Source organism: Hyla sarda, chromosome 8 (genome assembly GCF_029499605.1).
Source record: "Hyla sarda isolate aHylSar1 chromosome 8, aHylSar1.hap1, whole genome shotgun sequence".
NCBI lineage: Eukaryota > Metazoa > Chordata > Amphibia > Anura > Hylidae > Hyla > Hyla sarda.
This window is the reverse complement of record NC_079196.1, coordinates 101,015,282-101,034,104: the sequence shown is the minus strand read 5'-3', so window position 1 is coordinate 101,034,104 and position 18,823 is coordinate 101,015,282. Positions and strand designations below refer to the sequence as shown.

The window sequence follows — 18,823 nt, the reverse complement described above, 5'->3', positions numbered from 1 at the left end:
CGCTAAATGAATAGACGTTCATAAACCAGTCAGTGCAACTCATCATTTTGGTCTCCAATTCTCAAACTCAAATTCTCACCCACGGAGGATTAAATGAGAATCTTTCTTGTTTAACACTGGAATGGGGTGGTGCACTGTTCACTACCCGAAGATACTGCCACATCGGGTCAATGCATAGGGCGACAGAAGCAAGCTTCCAAATCAGCTCCCTTTCTCAAAAATCCATTTAATTTATGGTCCCCAGATAGGGAACGTATGTATCAGTATGTGCTCACAAGTCACCCAAGTGCAAGTATTCACACAAAAAAAAACGTGCCTCAGGATGCGATCTGTCGCAAGATCCTTTCTTTTTTTACACTTGATCTAAGCCAAAAGGCCTAGAGGGGATAACCGGGAAAGGGGTGGACCCAACCATGTCCTCTTCATGAGCACTCACATTACTCATAGGAATGGAAGGAAGGCTGGCAGCCAACCAGCCTCCCATACACTCTCTGGGTGGGTGGCAGTCAGCCACCCATACATACATACAGCACAGGCTAAACCCACATCATCACTTAAAAAAAGGACAGGCGACCATTGCACTCTGATGGAGCATTTAGCAATGCAATCCATAGCCTGGCTTTTGCCTGAACCCCCATCACTCCTCCTCTTGCATATAAGACAATATTTCAGATCTGCATATGAAAACAACACGCCTACCTTTGTTGCACATAGCTGCCTGCCTGTCTCTAGTTACCCCACTGGCTGTAGCTGCGTCCCTTCCGACATGGAATAACACCAACTGTAACGATAAACTGAAAATTAACAGTATAAACCTGCATCATTTTGGACTCTGGTATTTGCTGAATCCGGGTGACCTGACAATCGATGGTGGTGCCGCTGGTGATTCTGGCCTTCTTGGAATCTGTTGGGCCTATGTGTTAGCTCACACATCACTTGGGTATCCATGGTAACTACCACAACATGGTCATCTGCAGTTTACATCTAGCCCGTGGTATTGAATGGCATTTTAAAAGTGCTAAGGGTCCTGGTGCAATAATCCTCCCATGAGGATCAGCCTCAACGGCTTTGTAGATTGCACTCATGTCAGCAACTCCATATACATTTTTTTTTCTTCATGCTTCTTTCTTCATCCTTTTTTCTTTCTGTCATTCAGACTTTCATTCATTCGATCTCTCTCACTCACTTGCTTTAACTCATTTGTTCTCACTCACTCACTCACTCACTCACTCAATCACTCACTCACTCATTCACTCTCACTCACTCTCACTCTCTCACTCACTCGCTCACTAAGTCAGTCTCTCTCTCTCTCTCTCTTTTTCTTTTTATATATATTTTTTTCCGTCTTCTTCTTCTTCTTCTTCAGACCCTGTCATAGCACTAATGCCTTTCCAATACCACCAGCAGATGGAGACACTCCATTGCAACATTGGTTGTGAGCAGCAGTTTCTAAAAACAAATGCCTCATGGCGGATTTCCCATCCATCAATGAATGGTAAATTTTGTTTTTATCATTCACTGACCACAGAAACCAATGCATGGTCAAGCAACAGCAATGACACACCCTTGTGTATAGGCATGAGACCCTCACGTCATTTAACAGGATTCAGCACCACCCACAAGACAGCTACCTGTCATGTCATGTCAAACCTGCACAGGTGTGCTAGATTATTATTATTTAGTTTTATTTTATTTTTTTACACCAATCAGTGTGCAAACATGGTCATTAAAACGCTAAATGAATAGACGTTCATAAACCAGTCAGTGCAACTCATCATTTTGGTCTCCAATTCTCAAACTCAAATTCTCACCCACGGAGGATTAAATGAGAATCTTTCTTGTTTAACACTGGAATGGGGTGGTGCACTGTTCACTACCCGAAGATACTGCCACATCGGGTCAATGCATAGGGCGACAGAAGCAAGCTTCCAAATCAGCTCCCTTTCTCAAAAATCCATTTAATTTATGGTCCCCAGATAGGGAACGTATGTATCAGTATGTGCTCACAAGTCACCCAAGTGCAAGCATTCACACAAAAAAAAAAAACGTGCCTCAGGATGCGATCTGTCGCAAGATCCTTTCTTTTTTTACACTTGATCTAAGCCAAAAGGCCTAGAGGGGATAACCGGGAAAGGGGTGGACCCAACCATGTCCCCTTCATGAGCACTCACATTACTCATAGGAATGGAAGGAAGGCTGGCAGCCAACCAGCCTCCCATACACTCTCTGGGTGGGTGGCAGTCAGCCACCCATACATACATGCAGCACAGGCTAAACCCACATCATCACTTAAAAAAAGGACAGGCGACCATTGCACTCTGATGGAGCATTTAGCAATGCAATCCATAGCCTGGCTTTTGCCTGAACCCCCATCACTCCTCCTCTTGCATATAAGACAATATTTCAGATCTGCATATGAAAACAACACGCCTACCTTTGTTGCACATAGCTGCCTGCCTGTCTCTAGTTACCCCACTGGCTGTAGCTGCGTCCCTTCCGACATGGAATAACACCAACTGTAACGATAAACTGAAAATTAACAGTATAAACCTGCATCATTTTGGACTCTGGTATTTGCTGAATCCGGGTGACCTGACAATCGATGGTGGTGCCGCTGGTGATTCTGGCCTTCTTGGAATCTGTTGGGCCTATGTGTTAGCTCACACATCACTTGGGTATCCATGGTAACTACCACAACATGGTCATCTGCAGTTTACATCTAGCCCGTGGCATTGAATGGCATTTTAAAAGTGCTAAGGGTCCTGGTGCAATAATCCTCCCATGAGGATCAGCCTCAACGGCTTTGTAGATTGCACTCATGTCAGCAACTCCATATACATTTTTTTTTCTTCATGCTTCTTTCTTCATCCTTTTTTCTTTCTGTCATTCAGACTTTCATTCATTCGATCTCTCTCACTCACTTGCTTTAACTCATTTGTTCTCACTCACTCACTCACTCACTCAATCACTCACTCACTCATTCACTCTCACTCACTCTCACTCTCTCACTCACTCGCTCACTAAGTCAGTCTCTCTCTCTCTCTCTCTCTTTTTCTTTTTATATATATTTTTTTCCGTCTTCTTCTTCTTCTTCTTCTTCTTCTTCTTCTTCTTCTTCAGACCCTGTCATAGCACTAATGCCTTTCCAATACCACCAGCAGATGGAGACACTCCATTGCAACATTGGTTGTGAGCAGCAGTTTCTAAAAACAAATGCCTCATGGCGGATTTCCCATCCATCAATGGATGGTAAATTTTGTTTTTATCATTCACTGACCACAGAAACCAATGCATGGTCAAGCAACAGCAATGACACACCCTTGTGTATAGGCATGAGACCCTCACGTCATTTAACAGGATTCAGCACCACCCACAAGACAGCTACCTGTCATGTCATGTCAAACCTGCACAGGTGTGCTAGATTATTATTATTTAGTTTTATTTTATTTTTTTACACCAATCAGTGTGCAAACATGGTCATTAAAACGCTAAATGAATAGACGTTCATAAACCAGTCAGTGCAACTCATCATTTTGGTCTCCAATTCTCAAACTCAAATTCTCACCCACGGAGGATTAAATGAGAATCTTTCTTGTTTAACACTGGAATGGGGTGGTGCACTGTTCACTACCCGAAGATACTGCCACATCGGGTCAATGCGTAGGGCGACAGAAGCAAGCTTCCAAATCAGCTCCCTTTCTCAAAAATCCATTTAATTTATGGTCCCCAGATAGGGAACGTATGTATCAGTATGTGCTCACAAGTCACCCAAGTGCAAGTATTCACACAAAAAAAAACGTGCCTCAGGATGCGATCTGTCGCAAGATCCTTTCTTTTTTTACACTTAATCTAAGCCAAAAGGCCTAGAGGGGATAACCGGGAAAGGGGTGGACCCAACCATGTCCTCTTCATGAGCACTCACATTACTCATAGGAATGGAAGGAAGGCTGGCAGCCAACCAGCCTCCCATACACTCTCTGGGTGGGTGGCAGTCAGCCACCCATACATACATACAGCACAGGCTAAACCCACATCATCACTTAAAAAAAGGACAGGCGACCATTGCACTCTGATGGAGCATTTAGCAATGCAATCCATAGCCTGGCTTTTGCCTGAACCCCCATCACTCCTCCTCTTGCATATAAGACAATATTTCAGATCTGCATATGAAAACAACACGCCTACCTTTGTTGCACATAGCTGCCTGCCTGTCTCTAGTTACCCCACTGGCTGTAGCTGCGTCCCTTCCGACATGGAATAACACCAACTGTAACGATAAACTGAAAATTAACAGTATAAACCTGCATCATTTTGGACTCTGGTATTTGCTGAATCCGGGTGACCTGACAATCGATGGTGGTGCCGCTGGTGATTCTGGCCTTCTTGGAATCTGTTGGGCCTATGTGTTAGCTCACACATCACTTGGGTATCCATGGTAACTACCACAACATGGTCATCTGCAGTTTACATCTAGCCCGTGGCATTGAATGGCATTTTAAAAGTGCTAAGGGTCCTGGTGCAATAATCCTCCCATGAGGATCAGCCTCAACGGCTTTGTAGATTGCACTCATGTCAGCAACTCCATATACATTTTTTTTTCTTCATGCTTCTTTCTTCATCCTTTTTTCTTTCTGTCATTCAGACTTTCATTCATTCGATCTCTCTCACTCACTTGCTTTAACTCATTTGTTCTCACTCACTCACTCACTCAATCACTCACTCACTCATTCACTCTCACTCACTCTCACTCTCTCACTCACTCGCTCACTAAGTCAGTCTCTCTCTCTCTCTCTCTTTTTCTTTTTATATATATTTTTTTCCGTCTTCTTCTTCTTCTTCTTCTTCAGACCCTGTCATAGCACTAATGCCTTTCCAATACCACCAGCAGATGGAGACACTCCATTGCAACATTGGTTGTGAGCAGCAGTTTCTAAAAACAAATGCCTCATGGCGGATTTCCCATCCATCAATGGATGGTAAATTTTGTTTTTATCATTCACTGACCACAGAAACCAATGCATGGTCAAGCAACAGCAATGACACACCCTTGTGTATAGGCATGAGACCCTCACGTCATTTAACAGGATTCAGCACCACCCACAAGACAGCTACCTGTCATGTCATGTCAAACCTGCACAGGTGTGCTAGATTATTATTATTTAGTTTTATTTTATTTTTTTACACCAATCAGTGTGCAAACATGGTCATTAAAACGCTAAATGAATAGACGTTCATAAACCAGTCAGTGCAACTCATCATTTTGGTCTCCAATTCTCAAACTCAAATTCTCACCCACGGAGGATTAAATGAGAATCTTTCTTGTTTAACACTGGAATGGGGTGGTGCACTGTTCACTACCCGAAGATACTGACACATCGGGTCAATGCATAGGGCGACAGAAGCAAGCTTCCAAATCAGCTCCCTTTCTCAAAAATCCATTTAATTTATGGTACCCAGATAGGGAACGTATGTATCAGTATGTGCTCACAAGTCACCCAAGTGCAAGTATTCACACAAAAAAAAAAAACGTGCCTCAGGATGCGATCTGTCGCAAGATCCTTTCCTTTTTTACACTTGATCTAAGCCAAAAGGCCTAGAGGGGATAACCGGGAAAGGGGTGGACCCAACCATGTCCCCTTCATGAGCACTCACATTACTCATAGGAATGGAAGGAAGGCTGGCAGCCAACCAGCCTCCGATACACTCTCTGGGTGGGTGGCAGTCAGCCACCCATACATACATACAGCACAGGCTAAACCCACATCATCACTTAAAAAAAGGACAGGCGACCATTGCACTCTGATGGAGCATTTAGCAATGCAATCCATAGCCTGGCTTTTGCCTGAACCCCCATCACTCCTCCTCTTGCATATAAGACAATATTTCAGATCTGCATATGAAAACAACACGCCTACCTTTGTTGCACATAGCTGCCTGCCTGTCTCTAGTTACCCCACTGGCTGTAGCTGCGTCCCTTCCGACATGGAATAACACCAACTGTAACGATAAACTGAAAATTAACAGTATAAACCTGCATCATTTTGGACTCTGGTATTTGCTGAATGCGGGTGACCTGACAATCGATGGTGGTGCCGCTGGTGATTCTGGCCTTCTTGGAATCTGTTGGGCCTATGTGTTAGCTCACACATCACTTGGGTATCCATGGTAACTACCACAACATGGTCATCTGCAGTTTACATCTAGCCCGTGGCATTGAATGGCATTTTAAAAGTGCTAAGGGTCCTGGTGCAATAATCCTCCCATGAGGATCAGCCTCAACGGCTTTGTAGATTGCACTCATGTCAGCAACTCCATATACATTTTTTTTTCTTCATGCTTCTTTCTTCATCCTTTTTTCTTTCTGTCATTCAGACTTTCATTCATTCGATCTCTCTCACTCACTTGCTTTAACTCATTTGTTCTCACTCACTCACTCACTCACTCAATCACTCACTCACTCATTCACTCTCACTCACTCTCACTCTCTCACTCACTAAGTCAGTCTCTCTCTCTCTCTCTTTTTCTTTTTATATATATTTTTTTCCGTCTTCTTCTTCTTCTTTTTCTTCAGACCCTGTCATAGCACTAATGCCTTTCCAATACCACCAGCAGATGGAGACACTCCATTGCAACATTGGTTGTGAGCAGCAGTTTCTAAAAACAAATGCCTCATGGCGGATTTCCCATCCATCAATGGATGGTAAATTTTGTTTTTATCATTCACTGACCACAGAAACCAATGCATGGTCAAGCAACAGCAATGACACACCCTTGTGTATAGGCATGAGACCCTCACGTCATTTAACAGGATTCAGCACCACCCACAAGACAGCTACCTGTCATGTCATGTCAAACCTGCACAGGTGTGCTAGATTATTATTATTTAGTTTTATTTTATTTTTTTACACCAATCAGTGTGCAAACATGGTCATTAAAACGCTAAATGAATAGACGTTCATAAACCAGTCAGTGCAACTCATCATTTTGGTCTCCAATTCTCAAACTCAAATTCTCACCCACGGAGGATTAAATGAGAATCTTTCTTGTTTAACACTGGAATGGGGTGGTGCACTGTTCACTACCCGAAGATACTGCCACATCGGGTCAATGCATAGGGCAACAGAAGCAAGCTTCCAAATCAGCTCCCTTTCTCAAAAATCCATTTAATTTATGGTCCCCAGATAGGGAACGTATGTATCAGTATGTGCTCACAAGTCACCCAAGTGCAAGTATTCACACAAAAAAAAACGTGCCTCAGGATGCGATTTGTCGCAAGATCCTTTCTTTTTTTACACTTGATCTAAGCCAAAAGGCCTAGAGGGGATAACCAGGAAAGGGGTGGACCCAACCATGTCCCCTTCATGAGCACTCACATTACTCATAGGAATGGAAGGAAGGCTGGCAGCCAACCAGCCTCCCATACACTCTCTGGGTGGGTGGCAGTCAGCCACCCATACATACATACAGCACAGGCTAAACCCACATCATCACTTAAAAAAAGGACAGGCGACCATTGCACTCTGATGGAGCATTTAGCAATGCAATCCATAGCCTGGCTTTTGCCTGAACCCCCATCACTCCTCCTCTTGCATATAAGACAATATTTCAGATCTGCATATGAAAACAACACGCCTACCTTTGTTGCACATAGCTGCCTGCCTGTCTCTAGTTACCCCACTGGCTGTAGCTGCGTCCCTTCCGACATGGAATAACACCAACTGTAACGATAAACTGAAAATTAACAGTATAAACCTGCATCATTTTGGACTCTGGTATTTGCTGAATCCGGGTGACCTGACAATCGATGGTGGTGCCGCTGGTGATTCTGGCCTTCTTGGAATCTGTTGGGCCTATGTGTTAGCTCACACATCACTTGGGTATCCATGGTAACTACCACAACATGGTCATCTGCAGTTTACATCTAGCCCGTGGCATTGAATGGCATTTTAAAAGTGCTAAGGGTCCTGGTGCAATAATCCTCCCATGAGGATCAGCCTCAACGGCTTTGTAGATTGCACTCATGTCAGCAACTCCATATACATTTTTTTTTCTTCATGCTTCTTTCTTCATCCTTTTTTCTTTCTGTCATTCAGACTTTCATTCATTCGATCTCTCTCACTCACTTGCTTTAACTCATTTGTTCTCACTCACTCACTCACTCAATCACTCACTCACTCATTCACTCTCACTCACTCTCACTCTCTCACTCACTCGCTCACTAAGTCAGTCTCTCTCTCTCTCTCTCTTTTTCTTTTTATATATATTTTTTTCCGTCTTCTTCTTCTTCTTCAGACCCTGTCATAGCACTAATGCCTTTCCAATACCACCAGCAGATGGAGACACTCCATTGCAACATTGGTTGTGAGCAGCAGTTTCTAAAAACAAATGCCTCATGGCGGATTTCCCATCCATCAATGGATGGTAAATTTTGTTTTTATCATTCACTGACCACAGAAACCAATGCATGGTCAAGCAACAGCAATGACACACCCTTGTGTATAGGCATGAGACCCTCACGTCATTTAACAGGATTCAGCACCACCCACAAGACAGCTACCTGTCATGTCATGTCAAACCTGCACAGGTGTGCTAGATTATTATTATTTAGTTTTATTTTATTTTTTTACACCAATCAGTGTGCAAACATGGTCATTAAAACGCTAAATGAATAGACGTTCATAAACCAGTCAGTGCAACTCATCATTTTGGTCTCCAATTCTCAAACTCAAATTCTCACCCACGGAGGATTAAATGAGAATCTTTCTTGTTTAACACTGGAATGGGGTGGTGCACTGTTCACTACCCGAAGATACTGCCACATCGGGTCAATGCATAGGGCGACAGAAGCAAGCTTCCAAATCAGCTCCCTTTCTCAAAAATCCATTTAATTTATGGTCCCCAGATAGGGAACGTATGTATCAGTATGTGCTCACAAGTCACCCAAGTGCAAGTATTCACACAAAAAAAAAACGTGCCTCAGGATGCGATCTGTCGCAAGATCCTTTCTTTTTTTACACTTGATCTAAGCCAAAAGGCCTAGAGGGGATAACCAGGAAAGGGGTGGACCCAACCATGTCCCCTTCATGAGCACTCACATTACTCATAGGAATGGAAGGAAGGCTGGCAGCCAACCAGCCTCCCATACACTCTCTGGGTGGGTGGCAGTCAGCCACCCATACATACATACAGCACAGGCTAAACCCACATCATCACTTAAAAAAAGGACAGGCGACCATTGCACTCTGATGGAGCATTTAGCAATGCAATCCATAGCCTGGCTTTTGCCTGAACCCCCATCACTCCTCCTCTTGCATATTAGACAATATTTCAGATCTGCATATGAAAACAACACGCCTACCTTTGTTGCACATAGCTGCCTGCCTGTCTCTAGTTACCCCACTGGCTGTAGCTGCGTCCCTTCCGACATGGAATAACACCAACTGTAACGATAAACAGAAAATTAACAGTATAAACCTGCATCATTTTGGACTCTGGTATTTGCTGAATCCGGGTGACCTGACAATCGATGGTGGTGCCGCTGGTGATTCTGGCCTTCTTGGAATCTGTTGGGCCTATGTGTTAGCTCACACATCACTTGGGTATCCATGGTAACTACCACAACATGGTCATCTGCAGTTTACATCTAGCCCGTGGCATTGAATGGCATTTTAAAAGTGCTAAGGGTCCTGGTGCAATAATCCTCCCATGAGGATCAGCCTCAACGGCTTTGTAGATTGCACTCATGTCAGCAACTCCATATACATTTTTTTTTCTTCATGCTTCTTTCTTCATCCTTTTTTCTTTCTGTCATTCAGACTTTCATTCATTCGATCTCTCTCACTCACTTGCTTTAACTCATTTGTTCTCACTCACTCACTCACTCAATCACTCACTCACTCATTCACTCTCACTCACTCTCACTCTCTCACTCACTCGCTCACTAAGTCAGTCTCTCTCTCTCTCTCTCTTTTTCTTTTTATATATATTTTTTTCCGTCTTCTTCTTCTTCTTCTTCAGACCCTGTCATAGCACTAATGCCTTTCCAATACCACCAGCAGATGGAGACACTCCATTGCAACATTGGTTGTGAGCAGCAGTTTCTAAAAACAAATGCCTCATGGCGGATTTCCCATCCATCAATGGATGGTAAATTTTGTTTTTATCATTCACTGACCACAGAAACCAATGCATGGTCAAGCAACAGCAATGACACACCCTTGTGTATAGGCATGAGACCCTCACGTCATTTAACAGGATTCAGCACCACCCACAAGACAGCTACCTGTCATGTCATGTCAAACCTGCACAGGTGTGCTAGATTATTATTATTTAGTTTTATTTTATTTTTTTACACCAATCAGTGTGCAAACATGGTCATTAAAATGCTAAATGAATAGACGTTCATAAACCAGTCAGTGCAACTCATCATTTTGGTCTCCAATTCTCAAACTCAAATTCTCACCCACGGATGATTAAATGAGAATCTTTCTTGTTTAACACTGGAATGGGGTGGTGCACTGTTCACTACCCGAAGATACTGCCACATCGGGTCAATGCATAGGGCGACAGAAGCAAGCTTCCAAATCAGCTCCCTTTCTCAAAAATCCATTTAATTTATGGTCCCCAGATAGGGAACGTATGTATCAGTATGTGCTCACAAGTCACCCAAGTGCAAGTATTCACACAAAAAAAAACGTGCCTCAGGATGCGATCTGTCGCAAGATCCTTTCTTTTTTTTACACTTGATCTAAGCCAAAAGGCCTAGAGGGGATAACCGGGAAAGGGGTGGACCCAACCATGTCCCCTTCATGAGCACTCACATTACTCATAGGAATGGAAGGAAGGCTGGCAGCCAACCAGCCTCCCATACACTCTCTGGGTGGGTGGCAGTCAGCCACCCATACATACATACAGCACAGGCTAAACCCACATCATCACTTAAAAAAAGGACAGGCGACCATTGCACTCTGATGGAGCATTTAGCAATGCAATCCATAGCCTGGCTTTTGCCTGAACCCCCATCACTCCTCCTCTTGCATATAAGACAATATTTCAGATCTGCATATGAAAACAACACGCCTACCTTTGTTGCACATAGCTGCCTGCCTGTATCTAGTTACCCCACTGGCTGTAGCTGCGTCCCTTCCGACATGGAATAACACCAACTGTAACGATAAACTGAAAATTAACAGTATAAACCTGCATCATTTTGGACTCTGGTATTTGCTGAATCCGGGTGACCTGACAATCGATGGTGGTGCCGCTGGTGATTCTGGCCTTCTTGGAATCTGTTGGGCCTATGTGTTAGCTCACACATCACTTGGGTATCCATGGTAACTACCACAACATGGTCATCTGCAGTTTACATCTAGCCCGTGGCATTGAATGGCATTTTAAAAGTGCTAAGGGTCCTGGTGCAATAATCCTCCCATGAGGATCAGCCTCAACGGCTTTGTAGATTGCACTCATGTCAGCAACTCCATATACATTTTTTTTTCTTCATGCTTCTTTCTTCATCCTTTTTTCTTTCTGTCATTCAGACTTTCATTCATTCGATCTCTCTCACTCACTTGCTTTAACTCATTTGTTCTCACTCACTCACTCATTCAATCACTCACTCACTCATTCACTCTCACTCACTCTCACTCTCTCGCTCACTAAGTCAGTCTCTCTCTCTCTCTCTCTTTTTCTTTTTATATATATTTTTTTCCGTCTTCTTCTTCTTCTTCTTCTTCTTCAGACCCTGTCATAGCACTAATGCCTTTCCAATACCACCAGCAGATGGAGACACTCCATTGCAACATTGGTTGTGAGCAGCAGTTTCTAAAAACAAATGCCTCATGGCGGATTTCCCATACATCAATGGATGGTAAATTTTGTTTTTATCATTCACTGACCACAGAAACCAATGCATGGTCAAGCAACAGCAATGACACACCCTTGTGTATAGGCATGAGACCCTCACGTCATTTAACAGGATTCAGCACCACCCACAAGACAGCTACCTGTCATGTCATGTCAAACCTGCACAGGTGTGCTAGATTATTATTATTTAGTTTTATTTTATTTTTTTACACCAATCAGTGTGCAAACATGGTCATTAAAACGCTAAATGAATAGACGTTCATAAACCAGTCAGTGCAACTCATCATTTTGGTCTCCAATTCTCAAACTCAAATTCTCACCCACGGAGGATTAAATGAGAATCTTTCTTGTTTAACACTGGAATGGGGTGGTGCACTGTTCACTACCCGAAGATACTGCCACATCGGGTCAATGCATAGGGCGACAGAAGCAAGCTTCCAAATCAGCTCCCTTTCTCAAAAATCCATTTAATTTATGGTCCCCAGATAGGGAACGTATGTATCAGTATGTGCTCACAAGTCACCAAAGTGCAAGTATTCACACAAAAAAAAAACGTGCCTCAGGATGCGATCTGTCGCAAGATCCTTTCTTTTTTTACACTTGATCTAAGCCAAAAGGCCTAGAGGGGATAACCGGGAAAGGGGTGGACCCAACCATGTCCCCTTCATGAGCACTCACATTACTCATAGGAATGGAAGGAAGGCTGGCAGCCAACCAGCCTCCCATACACTCTCTGGGTGGGTGGCAGTCAGCCACCCATACATACATACAGCACAGGCTAAACCCACATCATCACTTAAAAAAAGGACAGGCGACCATTGCACTCTGATGGAGCATTTAGCAATGCAATCCATAGCCTGGCTTTTGCCTGAACCCCCATCACTCCTCCTCTTGCATATAAGACAATATTTCAGATCTGCATATGAAAACAACACGCCTACCTTTGTTGCACATAGCTGCCTGCCTGTCTCTAGTTACCCCACTGGCTGTAGCTGCGTCCCTTCCGACATGGAATAACACCAACTGTAACGATAAACTGAAAATTAACAGTATAAACCTGCATCATTTTGGACTCTGGTATTTGCTGAATCCGGGTGACCTGACAATCGATGGTGGTGCCGCTGGTGATTCTGGCCTTCTTGGAATCTGTTAGGCCTATGTGTTAGCTCACACATCACTTGGGTATCCATGGTAACTACCACAACATGGTCATCTGCAGTTTACATCTAGCCCGTGGCATTGAATGGCATTTTAAAAGTGCTAAGGGTCCTGGTGCAATAATCCTCCCATGAGGATCAGCCTCAACGGCTTTGTAGATTGCACTCATGTCAGCAACTCCATATACATTTTTTTTTCTTCATGCTTCTTTCTTCATCCTTTTTTCTTTCTGTCATTCAGACTTTCATTCATTCGATCTCTCTCACTCACTTGCTTTAACTCATTTGTTCTCACTCACTCACTCACTCAATCACTCACTCACTCATTCACTCTCACTCACTCTCACTCTCTCACTCACTCGCTCACTAAGTCAGTCTCTCTCTCTCTCTCTCTCTTTTTCTTTTTATATATATTTTTTTCCGTCTTCTTCTTCTTCTTCTTCAGACCCTGTCATAGCACTAATGCCTTTCCAATACCACCAGCAGATGGAGACACTCCATTGCAACATTGGTTGTGAGCAGCAGTTTCTAAAAACAAATGCCTCATGGCGGATTTCCCATCCATCAATGGATGGTAAATTTTGTTTTTATCATTCACTGACCACAGAAACCAATGCATGGTCAAGCAACAGCAATGACACACCCTTGTGTATAGGCATGAGACCCTCACGTCATTTAACAGGATTCAGCACCACCCACAAGACAGCTACCTGTCATGTCATGTCAAACCTGCACAGGTGTGCTACATTATTATTATTTAGTTTTATTTTATTTTTTTACACCAATCAGTGTGCAAACATGGTCATTAAAACGCTAAATGAATAGACCTTCATAAACCAGTCAGTGCAACTCATCATTTTGGTCTCCAATTCTCAAACTCAAATTCTCACCCACGGAGGATTAAATGAGAATCTTTCTTGTTTAACACTGGAATGGGGTGGTGCACTGTTCACTACCCGAAGATACTGCCACATCGGGTCAATGCATAAGGCGACAGAAGCAAGCTTCCAAATCAGCTCCCTTTCTCAAAAATCCATTTAATTTATGGTCCCCAGAAAGGGAACGTATGTATCAGTATGTGCTCACAAGTCACCCAAGTGCAAGTATTCACACAAAAAAAAACGTGCCTCAGGATGCGATCTGTCGCAAGATCCTTTCTTTTTTTACACTTGATCTAAGCCAAAAGGCCTAGAGGGGATAACCGGGAAAGGGGTGGACCCAACCATGTCCCCTTCATGAGCACTCACATTACTCATAGGAATGGAAGGAAGGCTGGCAGCCAACCAGCCTCCCATACACTCTCTGGGTGGGTGGCAGTCAGCCTCCCATACATACATACAGCACAGGCTAAACCCACATCATCACTTAAAAAAAGGACATGCGACCATTGCACTCTGATGGAGCATTTAGCAATGCAATCCATAGCCTGGCTTTTGCCTGAACCCCCATCACTCCTCCTCTTGCATATAAGACAATATTTCAGATCTGCATATGAAAACAACACGCCTACCTTTGTTGCACATAGCTGCCTGCCTGTCTCTAGTTACCCCACTGGCTGTAGCTGCGTCCCTTCCGACATGGAATAACACCAACTGTAACGATAAACTGAAAATTAACAGTATAAACCTGCATCATTTTGGACTCTGGTATTTGCTGAATCCGGGTGACCTGACAATCGATGGTGGTGCCGCTGGTGATTCTGGCCTTCTTGGAATCTGTTGGGCCTATGTGTTAGCTCACACATCACTTGGGTATCCATGGTAACTACCACAACATGGTCATCTGCAGTTTACATCTAGCCCGTGGCATTGAATGGCATTTTAAAAGTGCTAAGGGTCCTGGTGCAATAATCCTCCCATGAGGATCAGCCTCAACGGCTTTGTAGATTGCACTCATGTCAGCAACTCCATATACATTTTTTTTTCTTCATGCTTCTTTCTTCATCCTTTTTTCTTTCTGTCATTCAGACTTTCATTCATTCGATCTCTCTCACTCACTTGCTTTAACTCATGTGTTCTCACTCACTCACTCACTCACTCAATCACTCACTCACTCAATCACTCACTCACTCATTCACTCTCACTCACTCTCACTCTCTCACTCTCTCACTCTCTCACTCTCTCACTCACTCGCTCACTAAGTCAATCTCTCTCTCTCTCTTTTTCTTTTTATATATATTTTTTTCCGTCTTCTTCTTCTTCTTCTTCTTCTTCAGACCCTGTCATAGCACTAATGCCTTTCCAATACCACCAGCAGATGGAGACACTCCATTGCAACATTGGTTGTGAGCAGCAGTTTCTAAAAACAAATGCCTCATGGCGGATTTCCCATCCATCAATGGATGGTAAATTTTGTTTTTATCATTCACTGACCACAGAAACCAATGCATGGTCAAGCAACAGCAATGACACACCCTTGTGTATAGGCATGAGACCCTCACGTCATTTAACAGGATTCAGCACCACCCACAAGACAGCTACCTGTCATGTCATGTCAAACCTGCACAGGTGTGCTAGATTATTATTATTTAGTTTTATTTTATTTTTTTACACCAATCAGTGTGCAAACATGGTCATTAAAACGCTAAATGAATAGACGTTCATAAACCAGTCAGTGCAACTCATCATTTTGGTCTCCAATTCTCAAACTCAAATTCTCACCCACGGAGGATTAAATGAGAATCTTTCTTGTTTAACACTGGAATGGGGTGGTGCACTGTTCACTACCCGAAGATACTGCCACATCGGGTCAATGCATAGGGCGACAGAAGCAAGCTTCCAAATCAGCTCCCTTTCTCAAAAATCCATTTAATTTATGGTCCCCAGATAGGGAACATATGTATCAGTATGTGCTCACAAGTCACCCAAGTGCAAGTATTCACACAAAAAAAAAAAAACGTGCCTCAGGATGCGATCTGTCGCAAGATCCTTTCTTTTTTTACACTTGATCTAAGCCAAAAGGCCTAGAGGGGATAACCGGGAAAGGGGTGGACCCAACCATGTCCCCTTCATGAGCACTCACATTACTCATAGGAATGGAAGGAAGGCTGGCAGCCAACCAGCCTCCCATACACTCTCTGGGTGGGTGGCAGTCAGCCACCCATACATACATACAGCACAGGCTAAACCCACATCATCACTTAAAAAAAGGACAGGCGACCATTGCACTCTGATGGAGCATTTAGCAATGCAATCCATAGCCTGGCTTTTGCCTGAACCCCCATCACTCCTCCTCTTGCATATAAGACAATATTTCAGATCTGCATATGAAAACAACACGCCTACCTTTGTTGCACATAGCTGCCTGCCTGTCTCTAGTTACCCCACTGGCTGTAGCTGCGTCCCTTCCGACATGGAATAACACCAACTGTAACGATAAACTGAAAATTAACAGTATAAACCTGCATCATTTTGGACTCTGGTATTTGCTGAATCCGGGTGACCTGACAATCGATGGTGGTGCCGCTGGTGATTCTGGCCTTCTTGGAATCTGTTAGGCCTATGTGTTAGCTCACACATCACTTGGGTATCCATGGTAACTACCACAACATGGTCATTTGCAGTTTACATCTAGCCCTAGAAGTGGCATTGAATGGCATTTTAAAAGTGCTAAGGGTCCTGGTGCAATAATCCTCCCATGAGGATCAGCCTCAACGGCTTTGTAGATTGCACTCATGTCAGCAACTCCATATACATTTTTTTTTCTTCATGCTTCTTTCTTCATCCTTTTTTCTTTCTGTCATTCAGACTTTCATTCATTTGATCTCTCTCACTCACTTGCTTTAACTCATTTGTTCTCACTCACTCACTCACTCAATCACTCACTCACTCACTCATTCACTCACTAAGTCAGTCTCTCTCTCTCTCTCTCTTTTTCTTTTTATATATATTTTTTTCCATCTTCTTCTTCTTCTTCTTCTTCAGACCCTGTCATAGCACTAATGCCTTTCCAATACCACCAGCAGATGGAGACACTCCATTGCAACATTGGTTGTGAGCAGCAGTTTCTAAAAACAAATGCCTCATGGCGGATTTCCCATCCATCAATGGATGGTAAATTTTGTTTTTATCATTCACTGACCACAGAAACCAATGCATGGTCAAGCAACAGCAATGACACACCCTTGTGTATAGGCATGAGACCCTCACGTCATTTAACAGGATTCAGCACCACCCACAAGACAGCTACCTGTCATGTCATGTCAAACCTGCACAGGTGTGCTAGATTATTATTATTTAGTTTTATTTTATTTTTTTACACCAATCAGTGTGCAAACATGGTCATTAAAACGCTAAATGAATAGACGTTCATAAACCAGTCAGTGCAACTCATCATTTTGGTCTCCAATTCTCAAACTCAAATTCTCACCCACGGAGGATTAAATGAGAATCTTTCTTGTTTAACACTGGAATGGGGTGGTGCACTGTTCACTACCCGAAAATACTGCCACATCGGGTCAATGCATAGGGCGACAGAAGCAAGCTTCCAAATCAGCTCCCTTTCTCAAAAATCCATTTAATTTATGGTCCCCAGATAAGGAACGTATGAATCAGTATGTGCTCACAAGTCACCCAAGTGCAAGTATTCACACAAAAAAAAACGTGCCTCAGGATGCGATCTGTCGCAAGATCCTTTCTTTTTTTACACTTGATCTAAGCCAAAAGGCCTAGAGGGGATAACCGGGAAAGGGGTGGACCCAACCATGTCCCCTTCATGAGCACTCACATTACTCATAGGAATGGAAGGAAGGCTGGCAGCCAACCAGCCTCCCATACACTCTCTGGGTGGGTGGCAGTCAGCCACCCATACATACATACAGCACAGGCTAAACCCACATCATCACTTAAAAAAAGGACAGGCGACCATTGCACTCTGATGGAGCATTTAGCAATGCAATCCATAGCCTGGCTTTTGCCTGAACCCCCATCACTCCTCCTCTTGCATATAAGACAATATTTCAGATCTGCATATGAAAACAACACGCCTACCTTTGTTGCACATAGCTGCCTGCCTGTCTCTAGTTACCCCACTGGCTGTAGCTGCGTCCCTTCCGACATGGAATAACACCAACTGTAACGATAAACTGAAAATTAACAGTATAAACCTGCATCATTTTGGACTCTGGTATTTGCTGAATCCGGGTGACCTGACAACCGATGGTGGTGCCGCTGGTGATTCTGGCCTTCTTGGAATCTGTTGGGCCTATGTGTTAGCTCACACATCACTTGGGTATCCATGGTAACTACCACAACATGGTCATCTGCAGTTTACATCTAGCCCTAGAAGTGGCATTGAATGGCATTTTAAAAGTGCTAAGGGTCCTGGTGCAATAATCCTCCCATGAGGATCAGCCTCAACGGCTTTGTAGATTGCACTCATGTCAGCAACTCCATATACATTTTTTTTTCTTCATGCTTCTTTCTTCATCCTTTTTTCTTTCTGTCATTCAGACTTTCATTCATTCGATCTCTCTCACTCACTTGCTTTAACTCATTTGTTCTCACTCACTCACTCACTCAATCACTCACTCACTCACTCTCACTCACTCGCTCACTAAGTCAGTCTCTCTCTCTCTCTCTCTCTTTTTCTTTTTATATATATTTTTTTCCGTCTTCTTCTTCTTCTTCTTCAGACCCTGTCATAGCACTAATGCCTTTCCAATACCACCAGCAGATGGAGACACTCCATTGCAACATTGGTTGTGAGCAGCAGTTTCTAAAAACAAATGCCTCATGGCGGATTTCCCATCCATCAATGGATGGTAAATTTTGTTTTTATCATTCACTGACCACAGAAACCAA

The 18,823-nt window shown here is 43.4% G+C and overlaps 11 pseudogenes; all 11 read right to left on the bottom strand.

The window, feature by feature from the left end:
• Nucleotides 1–124: 124 nt before the first annotated feature.
• LOC130285922 (U2 spliceosomal RNA) lies at nucleotides 125–388 on the bottom strand (annotated as a pseudogene).
• Nucleotides 389–1,856: 1,468 nt separating this feature from the next.
• Nucleotides 1,857–2,123, bottom strand: LOC130288425 (U2 spliceosomal RNA; annotated as a pseudogene).
• Nucleotides 2,124–3,610: 1,487 nt separating this feature from the next.
• Nucleotides 3,611–3,874, bottom strand: LOC130289598 (U2 spliceosomal RNA; annotated as a pseudogene).
• A 1,463-nt stretch (nucleotides 3,875–5,337) lies between these two features.
• Nucleotides 5,338–5,604, bottom strand: LOC130289557 (U2 spliceosomal RNA; annotated as a pseudogene).
• A 1,457-nt stretch (nucleotides 5,605–7,061) lies between these two features.
• LOC130289266 (U2 spliceosomal RNA) lies at nucleotides 7,062–7,325 on the bottom strand (annotated as a pseudogene).
• Nucleotides 7,326–8,782: 1,457 nt separating this feature from the next.
• Nucleotides 8,783–9,047, bottom strand: LOC130287859 (U2 spliceosomal RNA; annotated as a pseudogene).
• A 1,460-nt stretch (nucleotides 9,048–10,507) lies between these two features.
• LOC130288543 (U2 spliceosomal RNA) lies at nucleotides 10,508–10,772 on the bottom strand (annotated as a pseudogene).
• Nucleotides 10,773–12,230: 1,458 nt separating this feature from the next.
• On the bottom strand, nucleotides 12,231–12,495 carry LOC130288172 (U2 spliceosomal RNA; annotated as a pseudogene).
• A 1,462-nt stretch (nucleotides 12,496–13,957) lies between these two features.
• Nucleotides 13,958–14,221, bottom strand: LOC130289572 (U2 spliceosomal RNA; annotated as a pseudogene).
• A 1,506-nt stretch (nucleotides 14,222–15,727) lies between these two features.
• LOC130288320 (U2 spliceosomal RNA) lies at nucleotides 15,728–15,995 on the bottom strand (annotated as a pseudogene).
• Nucleotides 15,996–17,435: 1,440 nt separating this feature from the next.
• On the bottom strand, nucleotides 17,436–17,699 carry LOC130289165 (U2 spliceosomal RNA; annotated as a pseudogene).
• Nucleotides 17,700–18,823: the final 1,124 nt, after the last annotated feature.